This window comes from Macaca mulatta, chromosome 7 (genome assembly GCF_049350105.2).
Source record: "Macaca mulatta isolate MMU2019108-1 chromosome 7, T2T-MMU8v2.0, whole genome shotgun sequence".
Classification (NCBI taxonomy): domain Eukaryota; kingdom Metazoa; phylum Chordata; class Mammalia; order Primates; family Cercopithecidae; genus Macaca; species Macaca mulatta.
The window spans coordinates 5,378,735-5,403,962 of NC_133412.1; the positions used below are offsets into that span (position 1 = coordinate 5,378,735).

A 25,228-nucleotide genomic window follows, 5' to 3' on the forward strand; every position below is an offset into this window, starting at 1 on the left:
AGTTTGCAATATTACATTTAAAATGAATCCAAGATACTTTTCAAAAAACACTGTGTCACTCACAGGTAGTATGAATATCTTAGAATAACAAAATAATCTTAACTGTTTTGTTCTCCCTATTAGTGCTGTCATTCATTTCACTTATACGTGAGTACACATGCACACATACGTGTATATTTATATACACATAACATATAGACATAAGCATGCCTAATCAAATACATCGGTGCTATTATTATTTTTCAGAAACCATTATCTGTGAGACTAAACTAAGAATATGAAAAATAAAAGTTTTATTCCATAGGGCAACCACTAAAATAGTAAAAAATAAAGTTATATAATTGATATGCTAAGAATGGAGAGAAAATAGAATTGCATACAATTCTCAATTAAAACCACAAAACACACAAAACAAGTGAAGTACAATAATGGGAAGAAAGAACAGGGGCAACAAATCAAAGAGAGTAACACATATGGTTGATATTAATCCAACTCCATTGGTTGTCAATAGTCTAAAAGCATCAATCAAAGAACTGAGAATGTCAGCGTAGATCACCAAAGTCAACCCAATTAAATGATGTTAAGTAAAATCTATGAAATATAAAGACACGCATACATTTAAAGTAAATAGATGAAACAAAATAGCTTAGGCTAACACTTATCAAAGGCAGAGTCGCTGCATGAATTACAGACAGAGCAGCCTTTCAAGGAAAGTCACTAAAAATAAACACGGGCATTACACAAAGATGAAGGGGTCAGTTATCCAGTACAACATAATAATCCTTAAAGCATTTAAGTGCCTAACAACAGAATGTCAAACTATGTAAGAGGCCAAAACTGACACAACTGCAAGGAGAAAGAGATTCATTCACTATGATGGTTGGAAACCTCAACACTCTCTGTCAGATAGTGTTTGTCTGCAACTGTACAGCTACTGTCATCTGTACACACGGGTTACCTCAGCTCCATTCATCTGAGTGCCAAGCATTTTCAGGAGCGGAGATGTGCCTTTGTATGTCACTGGAGGCATCTCCTACGGGGCCTCCGCACAGCGGCAGCAATGGTCTCAGAGTGTCCTGGCTCTAAGACAGCATGCTTCTCCCAAAGGACTTGTGGAGAGGGCACCGCATTGTTCCAGGTATGCATGCCACTTTTGTAAAATGGAGGCTTGAGAAATAGCTGATACAGGCCTGGAAAACAACCCTTGTATCCAGCCCTTAATAGAGAGATCTGTTCTCGTTGTTACTGGCAGACGACCGGTTACAGGCAGATGTGCTGCGTGGCCTTAGTGCTCCCAGAACCTGTTGTTCGATTGGAGAAGACTGGGTTTCAGCACACTTCCAGAGCAGTGACCAGAATCTTAGAAGAACTGCTTTCCCCTGCTGCAAATGCCAGAGGACCTGTCCTGTCCCTTCAGGATTTACAGTCACATCTAAAGACACTGGTATCCCAGAAGGGGGAAACTAGAGCTTGTGCCTGAGCCATCAGTATTTTAGCCCTTCTCAAATACTACCACTTGTTCTTCATCCTAGATCCCTTCTTTTTTTTTTTTTTTCGAGACTCAGTATCTGGCTCTGTTGCTCCGGTTGGAGTGCAGTGGCATGACCTCAGCTCATTAAATCCTCCGCCTTCCAGGTTCAAGCAACTCTCATGCCTCAGTCACACAGGTAACTGGGATTACAGGTATGCATGACCATGCCTGGCTAATTTTTTATACTTTTAGTAGAGAAGAGGTTTCACCATGTTGGCCACATTGGTCTCAAACTCCTGGCCTCAAGTGATCTGCCTGCCACGGTCTTCCAAAGTGCTGGAATTACAGGTGTGAGCTACTGTGCCCATTTGAGATTGCTTATTTAATAGTCAGTATAGGGGATGCAAACATTGAAACAAATATGGGATGAAAGCCCACAAGTACCCCCAAAGACCTAGGAAGCTTTGCAACTGTTTAACTGTTTTAGGTATGCAAAATTGTTATATTTTCTCAATGACCAAGCCTGAAGTAAGGTGTGTCTTACCTGGACAAGTGATCCATAGGAACTTTGCAGCTGGTCCCAGGCCTTGTACTTTTGTGAGTTGATGGCCCATCATCTGGATTGAAGAAGGGTGCCAGTGCATCTCGGTGTTGTTGTAGCAATGACAAGTCAGTCCTCAGAAGTTAGAATATCATCAATATAATGCCTGCAAGTCAGGGTAAAAGGGATGCTAAAGAAGGCATTAGCTAAATCTAACACAGCATGATAAGTGTCTGTTTTGTATTAATTGCTCAGTCACTTCAGTTATATTACACACAGCAGCATGTATCTTGGAAAGATTAGTAGTGTCCACTAGTCTACTGTTGGAAGTGCCATCAGATTTTATTACTGGTCATACAGGATGGTTGAAAGGACTCTGGGCTGGCCGGCTAATATTAACTTTGGCCAGTTTCTCCACAGTGGCTGTGATTTCTTGTGTTCTACCAGAAGATGATATTGTCTCACATTAACAATACAAGGGCCTGTAATCCCAGCACTTTGGGAGGCCGAGATGGGTGGATCACGAGGTCAGGAGATCGAAACCATCCTGGCTAACATGGTGAAACCCCGTCTCTACTAAAAAATACAAAAAATTAGCCGGGCGCGGTGGCGGGCTCCTGTAGTCCCAGCTACTCGGGAGGCTGAGGCAGGAGAATGGCGTGAACCTGGTAGGCGGAGCTTGCAGTGAGCTGAGATCCGGTCACTGCACTCCAGCCTGGATGACAGAGCGAGACTCTGTCTCAAAAAACAAAAACAAAAACAAAAACAAAAAAAAACAATACACGGTGGGGTAGGGAGGTCCACTTTCCCATTTTGCCTCCCCTCTTAATATAGCCTTTGTCATAGGTGAAATTCCCCCACAGATGTCTGTAAAGTACATCCTAAGAAGACATCCTTACTCAAGATGTTTTCTGAAATAGTTGAGATAAAGACAGGAGAGTAAGCAACGGGGGAAGTCTAGACAAAACTAAGGAGGAGAGGGGTTTGTTTCACTTAGATTTTTAACCCTTCACAACCATCTATAGCGTCCCACTTACTAAGGTCTCCCTCTGAATTTCCACCAATTAAGACACATTCTTCACCTGCTCCCACTAAAGTTAAGGTTCTCTTAGTGCTGTTTTACACTCCAATCAATAGTGAGCTCCAAATACGACCTCTGGTCTCCCCCTATTGCTCTTACACAGAAGCAGTCTTGACCCTACCTATGATCTCCAGGCTGGAAAGAAGTCCACCCCTGAATTGCAGAGATTGGGATCCTTTTACCGAGGGTTTCTTCTTGTCTTTCTCCCTCTTCTGGTAGAGGTGGGAGGGGGCGGGTACTAAGAAGGGTTCTAAACTATTGTTCAGGAGTCACGTCTTTCCAAACCCCACTAATATGCCATTGGGTTGCCCATCTGTATTGTCAATCCCAGCTGAAATCAGATCATACCACATTTGTTTCCTAGTAACCCTAATTGCAACTTTTTAAACTCCTTTTTTTCAGTCCAGCAAACTTTGTTTCTCCCTTTTTCCATTTTCCTTTAGCAACCAGTCAGAACTCATCTCTTCCCTTTTGAGTTTCTAGGAAATCTGAAAAGGCTTTCCCCATATCTTGTTCCATAAGGGGATTATTTCACTTCCGGGGATACTTCTGTCTCGATTTTTCAGGTTCATTCCCTTCTAGGGAGATATCATCCCCACTGGTGTCCCATAGCTGCACCATTCATGTACATAAAGCTTTCTCTTGGCAGCTGTTTAAAAGTTTTTGCTGTATCCAGTAATCCTGCCCAGGCCTGTGTGTGTTGTAATCTGGCTTTCCACTGCATGAACAGTTTCACTCTCAAATGGGGAGGATAATGATCTTCCTCCTCTGAGTTAACCTCTATGTCATCATCTGACTCCATGGTTGGTTCCCAAGAATTGCAGGTATTTGCATCCCCAGCCTGGCTTGGCAAGGACAGTCCACACATTCAGCTGGCCCAGCTTTCTCTCTCCCAGCCACACAAAGTGGCAAGGTACGATTTCCAACTGTGCCTCTTGAGTTTCAAGTTTATCCAAAAAAACCCAGACATTAACACAGACATGGAAGTTCTCACATCCCTTTCTCACTGTGATTCTTTTCCCAGCTTCCCTACATTTGTCTCAGCTGCTACTTGTGCTTTCGTGACCGCTCACATAGAAAATAACAGCAGCAAACTCACTGCTGTCACTGCTTGGCGATCTTTCTCACCACGGTGAGTCATACTTTTTAGTAGCATTTTACTAACAAGCTTTCTAGACCTTCTGTCACTTTTGAGGCACCCTCAAAAGTGGTCCACAGACACGTAGCACAGGGGCAACACCATCCACATGGATGACGAGGGCCAATCGTAAAACTTCCTCTACAGATGCTTCTGTCCCCTTGTCCATACTTTGGTTTCCTGGCTGGCCATTTGCTCCATTACAGGGCCATATACACGAAGCAACTCTCAAATGCCAAAGGATCTGAAAAATTAAAAGAGGCAGAAAATCCATTTTGTCAGTACTGGTTAATTTATGGATGCAACGTACACACAGGAGCATAACCTTGGACGGCTGCAGGTAGGTAGTTGTTCACACCGTTACTCTCCAGACCCTGGGTTAATACTCCACAGGGAAAGGGTATACATGCCTTAGCAAGGCAATTAAAAGCAACCCTCCAGAATGGACAACAAGGCTACATGCATCATAGCCTATAATTTTTGTTGACATGATTTTATACTAAGGACAGCAAATAAATGAGAGATCAGAAGGCATTCAGGGAACCTGGGTAAACCAGAAGTAACATGGTGGATTAGCATCCAAAGTGGGTCATTTTGTCTCCACAGGTTCTATGACCTGCTGTTTTTTTGAACTACAGCTGGGAATATTAATGTAAGTGTAAGACATGCACGGTTTTATCCTTCCCTGTCTTCGGTAGCACAGTGATGAAGAGAACAGTCTCTGGAGGGAAATTTCTGGTGTTAAAGGAACGCTCCAAAAAATAAGAAAATGTAATCTTTGAACACAGATAGAAGAATCAATAGGCCAGGCACGGTGGCTCACGCCTGTAATCCCAGCACTTTGGGAGGTCAAGGTGGATGGATCATGAGGTCAGGAGTTTGAGACCAGCCTGACCAACATGGTGAAACCCCATCTCTACTAAAAATAAAAAAAATTAGCTGGGTGTGGCGACATGTGCCTGTAATCCCTTCCACTCAGGAGGCTGAGGCAGGAGAATTGCTTGAACCCAGGAGGCAGAGGCTGCAGTGAACTGAGATCGCAACATTGCACTCCAGTCTGGGCAACAAAGCGAGACTCCATCTCAAAAAAAAAAAAAAATAATAATAAAATAAAATAAAGAACAATCAATAAAAGTAAAAAAGAGTTGAAAATCTGATAGATGCCTATATAAACAAATAATCCAAAAGAAAAATTAGTGGAAAAAGATGAATTTTCAATAAATATTTCAGGATACTGAATATCCATTTGGAGAAATAAAATTTAACTTTTAAACTCATGCACGAAATCAATTTCAGGTGGATTATAGACCTCCGGAGAAAAAAGAATTCAATAGAGTATTTAGAATTTAATATAGGAAAATAATTTCATTACAATAGGGTAGGTGAGGAATTCTTTGCACATAGAAAGTGTTTACTCTAAGAGAGAAATGCTATTCTAACACAGTTGATGTGAGTAGGGACACTGGGTCAAGCTCAAGGTTGTTCTAAGTCTCTTCCTGTAGGGCTTTAGCTCAGATTCAGAGCTAGAACTTTCAGAAGCTCACAGTAGTGTCTACCTCCTGAGATGCTGTGACGAGTTAATGCACTCACACATGCAATGTGTAGACTAATAGCAGGTTTGAAAGGAAAATAAAATCTCAGGACACTAAATCACTATGCCCAATGGGAAAGTTAGGCTTGGGAACCCTGTCACACTAAAACTGACTTCCTTGTTTCCCCAAATAGATAGCTGTAATTACACATGGTTACTTTATCTTATGCAAAATGTAGCAAACATGAGATGAATGTACAATCAACTTTATCCTCCACTCCATTTTCATACGTAAAATGCGGTTTCAGTGAGTGCTAATCAAAGCCTCACGAGAATGCAAACACTTGCCTCAGGGCCTACCCCTCTTTTCTTCTTTCTCCCTCCTTCCCTTACTGCTCACTTTTTCCTCTTTAAATGCTGAAGTCATCAAAACTCTCTTTGGAAAAAGCACAGACCACAGATCCTGCTGTAACTTGTGTTTCTTTTTCCCATGCACATCCTCAAAGTTGGCAAGATCTAGCTCTCAATTTACTGAAACCCGCCTCAGTCACATTTTGGTTTACATCGTGGAAACCACAGTGAGTTCTGTGCAGAGTCTGGCCCTTTGGCCTGCAGCAACTCTTGGAGCAGGGCCCGGGTACAGCCAGCTGGAAGCTTTGTATTGTTCTGACTGACTGGATGATTTGCTGAGGTCTGGGAGCCTCCTTCTACAGAGATCCCTGATCTCCCAAACTTTTTGTTTGAGGTCCGAGGTATGTTCTCTTGTAGAACTCCCTTTCTGGGAGTTTGCTGCTTCTGAGGAGGCAGAGAGCAGTCTTCAATGTGGACCAGCATCTGCAAGTAAGGAGATGGCTTGGGGATTTTTAATTGGATTTGGTAGCTTTAAGTCTAGGTTTCTTGTTAGTCAGTTATAAATTCTTACGTTCAAAGATCTCAACTTACGTAAATTGTGCAATCACTTTTTCTTCCTGTTTTGGTAAAAATCACTGTTTGTCTCCTCCACAAAGTTTTGATTGGAGATACATAAAAAAGATTTTAGAGATCTCATATTCTTAATAATTGATTAGAATATCAAATTTTATAAATGACTGACAAAAGCGTCATGACGATCCTTGAGAATTCTGGCTCTATACATTAAAATCTCTTAGCATTGCTTAAAATTCATAAGACTACCCTTGATTAAAGTGCATGGTCAAATATTTAACTTTGAGTTCAATGTATATAAATGTGTTAGTGTATGTTCCAAAATTGCACACCAAACCTCTGTGACACAAAATTTACCCGTATTACAAACCTGCAAATGTACTCCTGAACCTAAAATAAAATAATTGGTAAAATAAAATAGAAATGTCCTCAGAATTTAATTTAGATATTTGGTCTGAAGTGCTCTGTGATATTTTAAATAATTGACTTGTCTTTCTTATAGCCATAGTAAGGTCAGGGGACATATAGTGTTCTCCTCAGCCCAAATGTGCCCTCTGACTACACTGGGAAGGGTCAGACATTATTGGCAGCTCTGTCTTTTGTTCCTGGTTCTGCACCTGATACATAAGTAAAATTTCTTACTTCCTAGATTTTTTCACTAAAAATAAAAGTTACTGAGAGGTAATTAACATTACAATTAACATATATAATGAAATCTACTAGATGCATCCAAAGTGTATAATAAAAGTGAGGTGTGTTTTTAGGAAAAAAATTGCTACAGAAAGGTATGAGAAATGTGTTTTCCTTACAAAGGGAAATTTTGTCTACTGTAGAGGTTTTCAAATTGTCTTAAAATTGATGGATAAAGCTAAATGGATACAGAAAGTTGGGGCTTGGTGTAGTGGTTCATTCCTGTAATCCCATCACTTTTGGAGGCCAAAATAGGAGGACTACATGAAGCCACCAGTTTGTGACCAGCCTGGGCAACAAAGTGAGACACCATATCTACAAAAAAAAAAAAAAAAAAAATAGCCAGGCACAGTAGTGTGTGCCTGTTGTCCCAGCTACTCAAGACGCTAAAAGATGGGAGGACTGCTTGAGCCTAGGAATTTGAAGCTGTAGTAAGCTATGACTGTGTCACTGCATTCCAGCTCAGGTGAGAGAGTGAGACTTCATCTCAAAAAAAAGGTAAAGGAAGCTCAGAAAGAATTTTTTTGTTGTTGTTCTAAGGTCAAATGATAGGACAAAACTGAAAGGTTGACTGAATTGTAGATTTGTAGCAGATTGATCTTACAAAAGAAATACTGTGTGTGACCAAGTGGGCTGAAATTTAAAGGGTATTATTTAGTCTTTCTATAAATTGAACATTAAAAAGCACACTTACGCAAGTGCAGAATCTGGACATGATTTTCTCAGAGAACTTATCTGCTCCTCGGTAGAAAATAGTAAAAGGTTAACAAGCATTTCTTAAATCTTACCTTATGATTAAACTGATTGATATTTGATGAATTCATTTATAAAATTTTACTAAAATTGCTTTAGTATTAATACCACACCATGCAAAGGTAAAGTTGGTTTTCTTTTTTGAACCAGGATTTTGTTTAATATTAAGAGAGAGTGAAAGATTTCTGTTTGCCTTTTGGGCAAATTGCAAAACAAGAAGAGGGGAGTAAGGTTCAGTTGGTCTCATACTATATTTATTAGCTCTTACTGGTTTTTCGCTTTTTCAGGGTCTTTTTGTTTGTTTTTTTTGAGACAGGGTCTCACTCTGTCACCCAGGCTGGAGTGCAGTGGTGTGATCTTGGCTCACTGCAACCTCCACATCATGAGTTCAAGTGATCTTCTTTCCTAAACCTCTGTAGTAGCTAGGACTACAGGCACACACCAGTACAACCAGATAATTTAGAAATTTTTTTTTTGTAGAGACGAGGTCTCACTATATTGCCCAGGCTCACCTTGAACTTCTGGGCTCAAATGATCTTCCCGTGTTGGCCTCCCAAAGCAATGGGATTACAGGCACAAGCCAGTGCATTCAGCCTGATATTAGACCTTATTATTTGAGAAACTGAATCTCCTTTCTCTATATCAAAGAATAAAGGGTTTTACTTTTTAGAAATACTTAAAATATAATTTTTGGCTTAATGAGTAATTTATTTCATCGTGATTGGTGATTCTATTTTATAATATCAAGTGTTTCAAACCTTTGATATTGGACAAACTTTCCAAATCAAATTCTAATTCAGCCTTAGTGACCTAATTAGCTTTTTCAATATTAGGTCACCTGAAGTCCAATAGGGACTCAATAGCCATATTTAATATGTTAAAATCATACAGGAAACATGGATGAATATTTAACTTTCTTTGAGTTCTATTTACCTAAATATTAGCATGTGCTCCAAAATCATATGAATGCCAATAATTCTGACATGGCTTACTGTATGTTGTCAGTAATAACTATGATTATTATGTTAAATTGTTGTATGACACAGAATTAACCAAATGGCTTGTCAACTGTACCTGTAGCTATGACTGTCCTAAGAATTTTTCATTCACAATTATTGTTTTACTTTGATTATTCTCAGTAAGTGGCTTATAAAAAACCAGTGGCACAAAACTTGCTTCTTTAGGGGAGTTCATGGAAATGACTCCGATAGGTTTTCTTGAATTTAGGTTTCTGGTAACTTTGGAGATTGTGCCATTGTACTAATGAAAACAACAACAATAAAAACAACAAAACTCCCAGGATTCTAATTAACAGGCTGATGTGTTCACGAGGACTGTTAAGCCCATATAAAGTAGAACAAGTTAATTATGTGGCACTGAAGTAACAGAGGACTGAAACAATTTTTTAGGACTTTTTCATTTGAAACATTGACGACTATTTTTGTTTTGTTTTTCAGAGTAAAGAAAACTTTTTTCTTAGCTATTTAGTTTTTAACAATTAAATATGATATACTCTTTAGAGAAAAATTTGAAGTATACTTCTTTCTCTTACCTGACCTTCCCAGAATTTGAAAACTATTTCTGAATATTCTTAATTTATGGTAATATAAGTTATTCGCATATGATCAATAAGATTTTTTTTTTTTTTTTTTTGGTAATGGGACACAATTGGAGACACTGGCTACCTTGCCAAGGCTTTGGCTGGAATAGAATATTTTCATCTATGAGCAGATTGCTTTGAGAAATTTAGGTTGAATAATAGAATCAATAAAATTCCCTTGGAGAGACTGACCTTGTACCTTCTCTATGCGGTTTATTTACAGATTTTCTGACCTGTGGTAAGAAAAGCATGTCACTTTCTGACAGGCCTAGGAACCCCAAGTAATCTTGTGACCTCAAGATGAGAGGAATTCACCCAGTTCATACAGTTATTTGCAGGCACGATAAATCCTTGTTTGAGCTTGAGGGGCTTTTTGAAAAGTCAAATCTTAGACGCTTCGTTTAAAAAAAAGTTCCATCAATCCCAACTTAGAAGAGCCTATACGGAAAAAAAAAAAAAATTATTCTTGTAGCACTTTATGAAAATAATCAGGCCAAATACAATAAAACTAAAACTTACGTTGGAAATAAATTGGTCTTACTATGATTTTGCTTTAGTAAAAATGGAAGACTGTAGAGAGAAAAATGTATTTCAAATGAAACTATAGTATATCTTTTATTGGATTCTAGCCTTGTTCATTGCCTTCTAGTTTTATTATTTGTCTACAATTTAGCCAGACTGGATCCTAAATTCTTTTACTGGTTACAAGTCTCCAAACTAACATTTTCTATGTTTTTTGATTTTTTCTTTCCCATTTTTTTCTGATTTGGAATTAGTAGAAATTAAAACTGTGCTTTTTGTAAAGCCCTGCAGACTGAAACTAGAAAACTTAAACTTTGGAGAAATAACAGCATCTTATTTATTTACATAAAACATTTTCATGACTGTCTAGTTATATATGGACTGCTCTGCAATATAGTCTATTGGTTTTCAAGGATTGCTTTCTACTTTGTTGCTATAATCCAGCTGTGTCTCTTTTTTCTTATTTTTTCCCTTTATTTCTTATTTCCCTTATTTCTTCACAACCTTCTAGAATGAGTCTCCTTAAAAATGTGGGTCCTTACCTTCTACAAAAAACCATCCTAATGTTGAAAGATTAGGGGAAAAATATAATCAAACAATCATTTTCTTCTAAAATGCTTTCTCTGAAATATTTCGAAGAACAAGGAAAATAAAATTTTGGGACCCCAAACTCACTATGCCAAAGGAAAAGTTGGGAACTGACTCATGCTAACACTACCTTCCTTTTGTTCCCAAAGAGACAGCTGTAATTTCACAAGTTTGCTTATCTTATGTAAAATGTAGATCTCCCATGCACAAGACAAATGTACAATCAACTTTTTCCCCACTCCTCTTTACACATGCAACATCTAGATGCAGTGAGTGCTAATCAAGGCCTTGTAAGAATGTAACACTTGCCTCACTGTCTTTCCCCCACTTTCTTTATCCTCCATCTGCTCCTGCCTGGTCTCACCCCTATAAATATGGAAGTCAGCAAAACTCTCTTTGGAAAAAGCACAGGCCACAGAGCCTACTGTGGTTTATGTTTCTTTATCCTTAAAATTGGCAAAATAATTATCTGAATTGAATTAGATCTGTATCAGTCATTTTTGGTTTACACAGGTCTACACTAAACACTAAGTCAGTATTTGCTACTAGTGACAGTTTTTTTCAAGTAATTGCAAGAAGTACCATAGGTATAAACTGTAAAATACATCATTATTTTGCATCACAATAAAAGCCTAAAACTATTGAAAAACTATGACATGACAAAAATTTTATCTCATATATGTTGAAAATAATACTTTTTGTTTGAAATGCCTGTTCCCTGGTGCCATAAAGAATTAGCACTGGAACATAAGTTAAATTTCCTCAGCAAGGCCATTTTTGTATTTTCTGCAGAAATGGTACACTCACTAGCAGTTTTGCCACGAGAGTACACCAAACAGAGACAGGGTCATTTATACTAATGCATCCACCCTACTGCTGTGTCCGGTTTCCATTGGCTGGAACCGGACCTCACATTCTGTATTTGTCCCGACTGGCTAGCAACTTAGAACTTCTCAAAAGAGGCAAAGGCAGAGGAGAACAAAGGAAGGAGGAAGTCACTTGTAGAATGCTGAGAAAGGTAAAAACACCTTCAAATAAGGAAGAGGAACAGGCTATGACCTAATGCTTGGACCAGTATACACATGCCAGGGCAAATATTTAGGCTAAATTGTGGGCGCTAAGAACATAAAGTACATCGATTTCTTTATTACGGCTAGCAGATATTTAAGAATGTTAGCATAGATCTTTGAATAAATTTTGCTTCTAAGAGAAGTTACTATTTATTCCTAATTAGATGGGGAGGAAAATCTTTGAAGAGGAACCTCTACTTTACTTTTTCCACTTTTGAACTTATATAAATGTGTGTATTTATGTTATATCACTCCTATGATCACTGGTTTTTCTATGAGATAGAAAGTGAAAGCAAAATAGGTAATGAAGGTTTTCTAAAATTTCTCATATTTGGATAAAACTCTTCTAAATCACTGTGCAACTCACCTTGTCCATGGATTTTTCCTACATTAGCATCATCTCTGCTAATTAGGAGCTTCGCTGATGCTGTATTTGTAGTGAGAGAACTATAAGGTTTCTGTTAGATTATGTTTCTCATCTACTAACATCCCTCTACGAGTCATGATGTTGAAGATACCACCAGAATGTGAAAATTGAAGTTTTTTACAACAATTTCACATGTGTGCACACAAAGTCGATCACATTCTGACTGTCTTCTAACCGACAGTCTTTTTACAATATTATGATTCATCTCTATTTGAAAGATGTAAAAAATATGCCTTTTAAAATAAATGGAACACACTATTTTTTCTCTGTGACTGCCCCCTTCTCCGTATAAAATTTCATCGGCTCATATGTATTCTGGTCTATTATTGCGAAAACATGTTTAACTATAGTTTCAAATTAGTTGAACAACTCGATTTACCTGCTGCCTCAGGATTAGAGAGAGAGTTATTATTGGGCTACTGGAATTCCTATTTTAAATGTTGCTGTGAATTGTTTTAATTTTATATAACCTGGGCATTCATTTCGTACATAGTTTTGACATTCTTATGCCAGAAATAGGGTTTAGAAATCCATGACAGTCTCCAGTTTGTGGCCGCCTCCACGTTCCTCAAGGTGGTCATCGAACACAGCCCCTTATAAAACCTGCTCAAGGTGACTACTGCATATTAGACAGCTCAATACCACCTTTATCTCACCCCACTGTCCCCTGTGGGAACTGCACAGATGAATACTGCACAGAGGCAGTAACCACCTCTCAGTCACAGTTTGACTCTATGGAAATCATGGTTGCTTGACATTAACCCAGCAATGTGACCTCGTTATGAGAAACCTACTTGGGTAACACTCCAAAACGCAATTGTGATGCTGAGTTTTAGGAGTCAACTAACTGTATTAAGGAACACCTAGAATACTGGCAAAGCATTACCTCTGGGTCGTGAGGGTTTCACCAGAAAGCTCTGAAATGTGAGTTGGTAGACAGACTGGGTAGATCCTGTGATGGAGCAGGGACCCTTTGTTAGGGGCCTGTAGCTTCCCCAAGCAGGGAAATAAAGGAGAATCCTGAGTCCCTTCAAGGCAAATCCCAGGTACCCAGCGAGCACTGAGAAGGAAATGAGGAACTTGATAAGTAAGAAGGTAATAGTAGCCTAAACAATAGCCAAGGAAGTTAGAGTCAGATGTTTGTTTTGCTCTAAAAATCACATCTTAACATACATTCCTGAGACATTTTCCATAAACCTAGACACCCATCAAACGCATCTGCTGACAAGTAGACCTCAGATAATGAGGGCCTGAAAACTGAATTCTGACTGTCATTCTTTGTACTAAATTTCTTCCTGACGGGCCTAGACAGAGTCAAATCCATTAGCCAAAGAGCTAACATTTTTTTCTGCTGACCCCAAATTTTAAAACAAACCTTCTTTTCTTTAAACAATTACAAATCAAATCAGAAAACCTTTGAATCTATGTATGGGCTATAAGCCCTTGCTTCAAAATATCATGAGTTTTCAGGACAAAACCATGTGTAACCTCCATGTACTGATTTATAATTTTGCCAGTAACTTCTGCTTTCCTGAAATTTACCCCTGCTTTAAAAATAACCCTTACCTGCAAGCCACTGGGGAAGTGGGAACTTAAGCATTAGCTGCCTCATCTGCCTTGCTTGACAATGTCCAGATAAACATCTCCTTTTCTCCCACTGCAAATGTCAGTGTAGATATCAGTCTCACTGCACTGGGTGAGCAGACCTGAGTTGAATTGTATAACAATCCACCCTCTATGTGGGTAGGCACCATCCAGTGGGCTGGGGGCCCTGAGAGAATGAAAAAGTAGTGAAAATGATTTTGCTCTCCCTCTCTCCTAGAGCTGGTACACTCTCTGCCTCCTGCCCTTGGACATCTTAACTACAGATTCTCTTCCTTGGGACTCCAGGACTTACTTCTGCATCCCTCCACATTCTCAGAGCCTTTGGCCTCAGACTGAGAATTACACTGTCAGCTTTCCTCATTCTGAGACTTTCAGCCTTGGAATGAGCCATGCTACTGGTACTCCATGGTTTATAGGTTGCAGACCTGTCTTGGCTTCCATAATCATGTGATCCAATTTATCTAATTAATGCCACCCCCCATCTGTCTATCTATATATGTATCCTATTGGTCTTGTGTCTCCGAAGAATGCTAAAACAGGTTTTATTTTTTAAACCATGAATGATTGTAGAGAACCAGAATTTTAGGAATGAGTTTCTTTCATTGGTTTTGGGGTTTCTAAAATTAGATTTCTAAATTGATGAAACCTAAAAATGCTAAAGAATCCATTTCTAATAGTCCAGAGAACATTGCTAGTCCATGTCATAAACTGCTTAAGAGATATACAAACATCTACTTTTGACACTCCTAATCAAACACGAATAAAAGACAAGGAACTTGGTGACTCTGACAATACATCTTTAAACATCGGTGGAAAATCAAGGACTCTGCTTCTGGCGTTGATGAGTAAAGTGATTGATAAAAAAGATAAGCTAAGAGATTCGAATTTCAGAATTGGCTTCACATAAAAAGCCTTAGAGCTTCTTACAGTGCTCTGAGTGAGAATTATATCTCCTATAGTCACAGGGCTGAAAATGCTAAAAGGCAAACACAAACCCTCACCATGAGTTGGCTGAATTACTATGAAAGTTGAACTTTCAACCTAGCAAGGTATCTACTGTAAATTTACAGCACTATTCAGAAAAGAATGGAATCCTGTAGATTGGGTTGGGAATTTGGAGAGACCATGTTGAGGCTGGAGACATTGAGCTCTGAAATTCTGATGTTTTCTTTGCTGGCAGACCTGACCCCTACTGACACCCTCTTGGCAGTAACCTCTTCACCTACACTGGTATAGGTGGTTCCACCTCTGTCTGAAGGGATTACGCCAGCATTGCCTGAGGGAAAGGTAATGGAATCCCCTGAGGCAGTTGCCGAGGAATGCAATGCTGATTCTCCTAAGGCCCCACACCCACCACTCCTTTTTGCTTCTAGACCTGTAAGTAGACTCAAATCTCAAAAGGCCCTTAAAAAATGATATACAAAGTTTGGCCCATGGGAGGTCCACGACAGTTCAAGAAAACGATTTGAGTTTATAATTTATACAAGCAGAAATCTGGAGAGCATGTGTGGGAAAGGATATTAAGAGTTGGGATAATAGTGGAGGAAACAAAGTTGGATCACCCAGATTTAATGATATGGACACATTAAAAAAGACACTGCTTTTAGTTTTGCAGCATGGGAAATTAGAAACGGCCCTAACAGTTTGGTTGGTTGGCTAAACCATGAATCAAAAGATGGCCCTTATTTAGCTAGTTGGATGTGCCTGATCTCCCTTGGCCTAACGTAGAGGGAGAGACTCAAAGGCTTAGAACAAATAGAACTCCAGAGTGCGTTTGTCATTTGAAATCTACTCATCCGCACTGGGAGGCTCCAGAAGATAAACCTTTCAGCAATACTTTAAGAAACTGATTTGTGAGGGGAGCCCAGCATCCTTGAATAACTTTCTCTGTAGGCGGAAGCTTATACTGAGAACCACAGTCACTCAATAGAAAATTTAAATGCGTTGGGAATAACTGGATCTCACAGGTCCCAGGGCCATGTGGCAGCTGTCAACCTTCAGAGTCAAGATGGATATAGTTACCAAAATGGGCAGCAAAGGTAAGGCAACATTCAGATTCATCCGACTCAAGTAGATCTATGGTGTTGGCTAGTCTGACTGTGCTGTTCTTAGAAGTAAAATAGAAAAGAAGCCTAATACACTCTTAATTGATATGAAAATACTAAAAACATTTATATTACGTTTACAAAAGTCGAACTCAAATCAAAATAATAGAAAATCACAGCTCCTACTAAAATCCAAGAAAAGAGCCAGTTTACAGTCAAGAACTCCTTGAAAAAGGGAGCAGACAGGTCCCCTTGATGAAGGACCTAGGTATACCACAAAAACTTTATACTGTTAATCTTTCTCTGATCCTTCCCAAAAGGGAACCTATAACCTTTTAACAGCTGTGTTTTGGGGAAAGGAATATAATAAGAACTTTTCAGGACTAGTAAACAATGCTCTGACCTTACATTGATTCCAGAAGACTCAACTCAAAACATCACTACAGAATGCCAGTCAGAGTGGGGATTTATGGAGGTCAGGTGATTAAATTTTGGTCACATGAAAATACAGTGGGTCCAGTGGCCCCAAACACATACTCTGGTCATTTCTCTAGTTGCAGATGCACAGCTGTAATACACATAGTTAGCACCCGGCACATTTCCCACATTGGTTCCCTGACCTGTGGAGTGAGGGGTAGTATGGTGGGAAAATCTAAATGGAAGGCACTAGAGCTGCCTCAACCTAGGAAAATAGAAAATCAAATTCATAACCACGCCTCTGGAGTGACTGTAGAGGTTACCACCACCATCAAGGACTGGAAGGATGCAGGGGTGGAGATTCCAACACATCCCTGTCTAATTTGGCCTGTGCAAAAGACAGATGGATCCTGGAGAGTGACAGTAGATTCCCACAAGCTAAACCAAGTGTTCCTTGTAATTGCAACTGCTGTATCAGATGTGGTTTTATCGCTTGAGCAAATTAACACATTCCCTGGTACCTGGTATGCACCTATTGATCTAGTGAAGCTTTTTCTCCATTTCTCTTCATAAGGCCCACCAGAAGTAGCTTAATTTCAGGGTCAATGCCAGTAGCATACTTTCTCTGTCCTACCAACACAATATCAACTTTCCATAACCCAGTCACAGTTTGCAGGAAGTTGATCACCTTCTCCTTCCACAAGATACTACACTGGTCCATGGCATTGATAATAATATGCAGATTCAACATGGTGGAAGTGCAGTAACAAGCCCTCTGAGCACTTATAAGGTATTTTCATTTCATATAGTGGGAAATTCTCTAACTAGATCTCTTTTACCAAAAGCAAAATACATACATACATACATACATACATACATAAGGTATTTATGGCCCTATGTCAGAATAAGGGACTACCAAAAAACATGTAAATTGACTTCCACAAGGATAAAAGGAAGAGAAGGGACACAAATGTTTCCTGAATTAGACTCTCCCCGTGAAGAACCCTGTGATACCTGGTCTCCCCTGAGACTCACAGCCTCCTTGACACCAGTAGTCTCTGTAGTTGGCACACCAGCTCCCTAGAAGTAATTCCCCCAGGAATTCTTCCTAAAAAGCAGAGGATATCCGTGATGGCTTGAAAACTCTCACAGGCAAATATTTTTTCGAAAATCCATAGCTACCCAGGCAGTTAAGGAGGCCCATGAGAACTCACATTATGGTAGATAACCCTGTACAATTGGCTCCTTCAAACGATGACCACTCTCAACCTTGGAGAGACAGTGCAGCAAGTGACCCAGAGTTGCTCTCTGCCAGACTAACAGTCCTCATAATAGACCACCCTCAAGGCCTCATGTTAAGGAGTACAATTTAGGGGAATTTACCTTGGTGAGGACTGGCAAACACACTTTATGGTCATGCTCCAGACTCCTGTGAACTTAGATACCTTCTAGGTGTGGTTGTTATCTTCCCAGGATGGATGAAGGCATTCAACTCTCTCTGAGACCACCTCGGAGGTACCATGCCATCTCTTAAAGGACATTTTTTTCCTAGGTTCGGGCTGCCTAAAACCATGCAGTGGGCAAGCTTTTCTGTTTTCTTTCTTTCTTTCTTTTATTTTTTTTTATTTGAGACAGAGTCTCATCCTGTTGCCCAGGCTGGAGTGCAATGGCGTGATCTCGGCTCACTGCAACCTCTGCCTCCTGGGTTCAACCAATTCTCCTGCCTCAGCCTCCCAAGTAACTGGGATTACAGATGCCCACTACCACGCCTGGCCAATTTTTTGGTATTTTTTAGTACAGACGGGGTTTCACCATGTTGGCCAGGCTAGTCTTGAACCTCTGACCCTGTGATCCACCTGCCTTGGCCTCACAAAGTGCTGGGATTACAGGTGTGAGCCACCGTGCCCGGCCAGTGGGTGAGCTTTTATATCTTAAATTACTCAAAACGTAGCTGAAGGCCTAGAAATCCCCTGAAAACTCCACACAGCAAGGAGACCCCAGTCCTCAGGAGAAGCAGAAAGAGCCACCTAAACCTTAAAGAGAATGTTGGCTAAACTGTGCTGGGAAACAGAGGAAAACTGGCTCACTCTCTTACCATAGCTCTTCTGGACTCTAATCCTCCAGTGGATGTGATCATGCATTCTCTGACAGTACTCAGCCTCTTTTTCCAGGCACCTATGTCATCAGTCACTGGGCTTATGAATAAAGTGGCCAAAGTGGTAGGGACTGAGATTATGCATGCACACAGCAACCTGGAATTCCTTTCACCATGGCCAAACAGGTTACAGTCCCCTCAGAGTGTTCCAACTGTCAGCAGCAGAAACTAACACCGACCCTCTATATGGCACCGCTCCCCAGGATGATCTTCCAATTTCCTTGTGGTAGGTTGATTACACTTGGCAGCTTTCATCAGGGAAGGGGCAGAATTTTGTTCTTCCTGGAATAGTAAGACAGTTATTCTGTCTATAAATTTTACTTCCTTGCATGCAAATATTCTGTGGAAGCTACCATCCATGGACTTAAAGAATGCCTATCTACCATTATGGTGTTCCACACAGCATTGCTTCTGAACAAGGAACTCATTTCGCATACAAAGAAGGACAGACATGAGCTCGTGCTCAGAAACTTCAATGAATTCCACATGTTCCCTATAATCCCAAAGCAACTCACTTGAAACAATGGTGGAATGAGCTTTGGGAGTTACAGTTTCAGCACCTGCTAGATGACAATACTGTGTAACTGTGGGGAAAGGTTCTCTAGAAGGCTGTGTATGCTCTGAGCTAGCATGCATTATATGGTACCATTTCCCCCGAAGCAGTGTGGTCACAAACACTTCATCAATCTCTAAGGACTCACAAATATTTCCTAGTCTTCTTATCTTCTAAACCCTCACAAGAATATAGGCTTTTACTAGTCTGCCTCTTTAAGATTCTTTTAGCCTCTGCCCATCACCCAGTTTGAAAGACACTTTCATATTTTTAGGTATTGATTTTCAGCAACAACTTACTTGTCATTACCAGTTTTCTGTATTAGCGCCTTCTTTGTTGCTTAAAACAGAATACAAAATACTGGGTAATTTATAAAGAAAATAAAAGTATTTCTTACACTTAAGGCATACATGGTGGCTTGGCAGCCTCCACAAATATCAAAGTATTTTTTTTGAAAGCCTGGATTCCAGAGAGAGAGCTGTCATAGGGGCAGATCCACTGCAGAGAGCCTCCCGTAGAAGGATGCCAAACACAAATGTGGGGTTGGAACTGTGGCAAAGAGTCCCCACCAGGGCAATGCCAAGTGAAGCTACAGCAGTGAGGTCACTGCAGCGAGTTCCACGTGGGTAATGCCTAGTGGAGTTGAGGAAGTGGTGCCACTACCAGGATCCCAGGATTGTGAAGTCCCCCATGGCATTCAAAGCCTGCCTGGGAAAATTTCAACCAGTACAAGCAACCATGGGTGATTCACCAGGAAAACCTTAGGGGTGACACTGCCTAGGGCTTGCCAGTCCAACCCTCACCCCAGTGTGTTAAGGAGTCAAAAAAAACGCTCTCCAGCTTTAAGATGTAATGTTTGCCCTGCTGGACTTCAAATTTACTTAGGAGCTGTTACTTTTTTCTTTTTGTCTATTTCTCTCTTATAGAATGGGAATGAGTACATTATGTTTATCCTGAAATCACCTTTGAAAAAATTCTAACAGTGAGAAAATTATAACTGTAAAAGAGATATGACCTGATGGAATCCATCTTGCCTTTAATCTCCAAGCTACCCTTCTTCGTTCCTGGACAAAGGGAACACTAACTGGGGGAGTTGATAGCCTAACTTTGAAACAAAGATGAGAGCCCCTCCTTGAAACAAATCCCTTAATTGCTTGGGGATCAGACCACCTTTATAAAACCCACAAATTAACTACAAGATTAGCAAATATGGCTCACGAGTCATACAGCCAGAGGCCTTCAGATTACTAACATCAACAGTTGCTCCTAGAGATAGCATTAATACTGTGAAACCTAAGAGGCCTAGGATCCCTATCAGCCCACTGTTTGGGATGGCCCTGCAGACGGGTCAGTTACAAAATTTGCTACATCTCCCTGAAACAAAAAATTTGAAGTTTCCCTCTTATTTTGTTTTATGTCCTTGAAAACGTGACTTTGTAACCATGTGAGGGTGTTGTCCCTTGTTCTCCCACATACAGAGGGTTGGAATTTCGGGGTTCATGTCAGGCAGCCAGTCTGAAAGGATACATGATAATGTCACAGCTAGCTTTAAGGATTCTCTTGAGGAGTTAAAATCCTTGAAGCTTGGAGCTGAATGACCTACATTATTTCTGACCAGCAGCAACTGCCCCATACTGTAGCTCAGTAACTAAGGTTTTCCCTTTTACTGCAGCAGCCTGGGTTTGATTCTCAGCTCAAGCAGTAAGCCCTTTCGAGTGTGATACTTGGAGACTCTTTGACATTCATTCGATTATGTTCTTCTCCATGGACATCTTCTAACTTTGTCTTAAATTTTGCTTTCTAAGTTATCTTTGGAGAAATTCTCAATCTTGCAAAAACTGCTTGCCATCTCTCTGAGACACTTCATGCATCCACGGTTAAGTCATAATCTTAGTTAGGCTTACAAGTTTCTCATGGGCAGTTACTTTTGGAAAAGTTTAAAGCCAAAAATACTGTCTATTTATCTTGGCTAAAATCTATTAATAAAAGATTTCAGGAGATTTTCTTTTGATGTCTCTGCAATCAAAAATCAATTGATTAAGGCTGATATTGAGCTACATGTGTACAGATACTATTTTAAAGCTTTTGCTCTCCCTCTGTAAAAGTTTCTCATTCAGTGGAATTCTTTCTGATCCTCTATTTACTCCTGTCTGTTCCTCCTTCCTCTTGAATCTAATCTTTTTGACTCTTGCCAGGGACCTGAAATTACTTTGCGTTATGAAAAAAAAATTAGCCTTGTTATGTAATAGCTAGATAAAAAATATATATATACTTTTTAAAATGACTAATGGAAGTTGCTTACAGTAACTGATTATTATTACAGGGTGATACTCTTTTATTTGCACATTTAAATAAGAAAGGTGTGCTCTTACGGGCTGATTACAGAGTGGGCTGATTGGCGTTGCATTGTCCAGCAGCCTTGGGGAAATGTCCTTACAATGAAATACACCGTGGAAGCATTGCACGGTGTCATCCCATATTGTTTCCCTCTTTAGGGGACCCAGGATTCGGTATAAAAATGACATTCCTCATTTAGGGGAACCTGTTTTGCCTTCCAGCTCTGCCTGCTTATCAGGCCCTAGAAACTGCATGCTTTCCTGGTTCTGTTCCTTAAAAGGTTCCACCCCAAAGTCAATAATACCATTTAAAAACTTAACAACTTTAAGAAAATCTCCAAACTGAAGAGTATCTGCCTTTCCTGGCCATCCTGACTGAAACCCCCACATTTTTCCTTGGTTTAGATAAAATATAAATTATCTATTTTATTTCACCTAAGATTTATCCCTTTAAAATAAAAATTTGGAACTGACTGGTTAAAAACTGTTTAGGGCAGGGAACAGGTAATCAAGAGACTGATGATCTAAAATGAAAAAGAAAAACTTAAAAACTGACAAATGAAGAATCCATATAACTTTATCAGATCTGCTTCTCTATGTCTGTGTATTTATATGCTTCATATATATAATATTTTGCTAACAAACTATATAAAAGAGCTCTAATTAATTGGTATATATATGCACTTAAATAAAATATTTTATCAAAAAAATTAACTACAATGCTTTGTAGTTCACATGACTCTAATAATCTTTGAATAATAAAGATAGCTCTAAAGATTACGGGTACAATAACATTATTTCTTCAACATTTAGACATTTGGTCTAAATTAGGCAGGTCAGATATTCTCTTTGCTGTTTTAAGGTTATAAATATCTGTGACTTTCTGTAATTGTCCAACCTGCCTGCATTAGAGCCAGTAGCTTCTAGGTAAAGCCTGGGGACATGTTAAGTTAGCCATGCCCCCTAGCTATGTTGGAAAGAGTCAGACTTATCTTCATTTCTGTCCTGTGTCCTAGGCTCTGCACTTGATATGAAATTAAAACTGCTTTCACTAAAAATAAAAGTTGTGAAGATTTAACGCTGTAACACGTGTAACTGGTACTACTGAGAAAACATTTACATTCAAGGCATATAAAAATTATAAAATGTCTTTACATAAAAAATTATAAAAAGACCTAAAGATACGATTTTTGTTTTATTTTTATTTATTTATTTATTTATTTATTTTTTGAGACTGAGTCTGGCTCTGTCGCCCAGGCTGGAGTGCAGTGGCCGGATCTCAGCTCACTGCAAGCTCCGCCTTCCCGGGTTTACGCCATTCTCCTGCCTCAGCCTCCGGAGTAGCTGGGACCACAGGCGCCCGCCACCTCGCCCGGCTAGTTTTTTGTATTTTTTAGTAGAGACGGGGTTTCACCGTGTTAGCCAGGATGGTCTCGATCTCCTGACCTCGTGATCCACCCGTCTCGGCCTCCCAAAGTGCTGGGATTACAGGCTTGAGCCACCGCGCCCGGCCTGTTTTAAAAAGTAATCTTGTCTAAATTAGAGGTTTTAAAAATTGTCTTAAGTTAAAAAAATAATAGGACAAAACGTAAGGTTTAAGCAAGTTATAAAAGATTTGTAGAAGATTGGTCTTGTAAAGAAAGTTCTGTGTGTGTGAGTAGCTTGCCAAAACTTCAAGCGGGTTACTTAGTTTTTCTACACAATGATTGTTAATGTAAAAATCACAAAACACAGGCCCAGAATCTGCACGCTTATGTGCGATAAACAGAGTTTTCATTGAGCATTAATCAGTTGTTTAGAAGAAAGTTGTAAACAGTTAGAGTCAAACTGATTTAGATTCGATAGGTTTGTTTATAAGGTTTTATGTAAAAATTGGGTTTGACATTAATAAAACACTAATGCAAAGGTAAAATTTGGTTTTCTCTTTAAACAAGATTTCTGTATAATACTGAGAGATAATGAAGTATTTTTTGTCTTCTAAATAAACTGGAAAAAGTAGGGGAGAGAGAAGATAAAGACTCAGATGGCCTCATGCTGACTTTATTTGGTCCTGTTGTTGGGAGAACAGAGTCTCCTCTCTACCAATGAATAAAGGCTTTTGCCTTTTTAAATTTTTGAGCTATCATTTTGGCTAAGCAAATGATTTGTGGTTATCTGGGATTCTATTTGGTGATATGAAGTGTTTTAAGCCTTTAACACTCACAAACTTTGAAAAATAAAATTATAAACTAAGAATTTTTATTTTAACTCATTAGTCTTTTAAGTATTAGGTCCCCTGAAGTCCAAAAGAGACATATTTCGTTTATTTGGTATATTAATCTACAGAAAACATTGTCAAATACAAAATTATGTATAACTTTCTTTGGGTTATATTTATATAAATATGTTATTAGTATGTATTCCAAAATTATATGGTTCCTATAATTCTAATATGTCTTCGTATATGTTATCAGTAATAATTATGTTTATTATGTTAAATTGTTATGTGCCACAGAAATGACCGGATTTCTCTGTCGATTGTGTCTTTAACAATGGCCTCGTTGGACACAGTGGCTCATGCCTGTAACGTCCTCACTGGGCACGGTGGCTCGTGCCTGTAATACTAGAACTTTAGGAGGCTAAGTCGGGAGGATTGCTTGAGCTCAGCTATTTGAGATCAGCGTGAGCAAGATAGTGAGACCTTATCTCTACAAAAAAATGAAAAAATTAGCTGTATGTGGTAGCACTTGCCTGTGGTCCCAGCTCCTCTGGAGGCTGAAGAAAGAGGATTGCTTGATTCCAGGAAGGTGAGGCTACAGTGAGCCATAATTATGACACTGTACTCCAGCCTGGGTGGCTTGAGACCCTGTCTCAAAAAAATCAAAGTAAAATTAATAAAACAGTGGCTGTCCTGAGATAATTGTCATGCACAGATTACTGCAGTTCTTTTTTTTAAAACTATTCAAAAGGTGTTTGCTCTTTGAAATGTTCTCCTGAATACAGGTTTCTCATAACTAAATATTGGGGCATTGAAATAGGAAAAAAACAAAACAAACTTCCAGGACTCTCATAGATAGCTGTATGTTTATAAGGACTGCTGGCTCAAGGTCAGACAAAGTTAACTTCACGGACTGAACTAATAGAAGACCAAAATAATCCTTTTATGACTTGTTGCTTGCAAAGTTGCTGAGCCTTTTTCTCATTTTTCAGAGTCAAGACAACATTTTTCTTTTCAGCTATTTACAGCTTCTCATGATTGACTAAAGTATATTCCTGTGAGCAAAAGTTGAAAGATAGTTCATATTCTCCACTTGATTTCTCCAGAATTTGAAAATTATTTATGAGTATTCTATACTATGGAGATATAGTTATTTACCTAAGTACAATAAGAATCTGATTTCTTTTGTAACAGAACACATCTGGAGGCACAGATTATTTTACCAAAGATACGGTTATTTTACCAGTGGAATGGCCTACTTTCAAATACAAACAGACAGGCTTGAGGAATTGAAGTTGACCAACAGAGATGATAAAAGCACCTTGAAGAAACTGGCCTCGTAACTATCTACACAGGCCTTGCACAGGGTTCCTGACCTGTGGTAAGTAAAAACTGTCACATTCTGACAGGCCTATGATTCCCAAATTATCCTGGGAGCTGAAGAAGAGAGAAATTCAACCAATGTGTACGAGTATTTGCAGGCACAGATACATCCCTTCAAGGCTTTTTTAAAAAGTCCAATCTGAGGTTCCTTAGGGAACAAAGTTCCAGCAAACCCAGCTTAGAAAGAGCTAATATGGGAAA

The 25,228-nt window shown here is 39.3% G+C and overlaps 1 long non-coding RNA gene across 1 annotated transcript; it reads right to left on the reverse strand.

Annotated features, from left to right (window-relative positions):
• Positions 1-278: 278 nt before the first annotated feature.
• LOC144329821 (uncharacterized) lies at positions 279-3,973 on the reverse strand. Its single transcript, XR_013395459.1, has 3 exons — positions 3,215-3,973; positions 2,016-2,178; positions 279-1,301 (listed from the first exon to the last, which is right to left on the reverse strand). It is a non-coding gene; the product is annotated as an uncharacterized LOC144329821 (long non-coding RNA).
• Between the last annotated feature and the right edge of the window lie 21,255 nt (positions 3,974-25,228).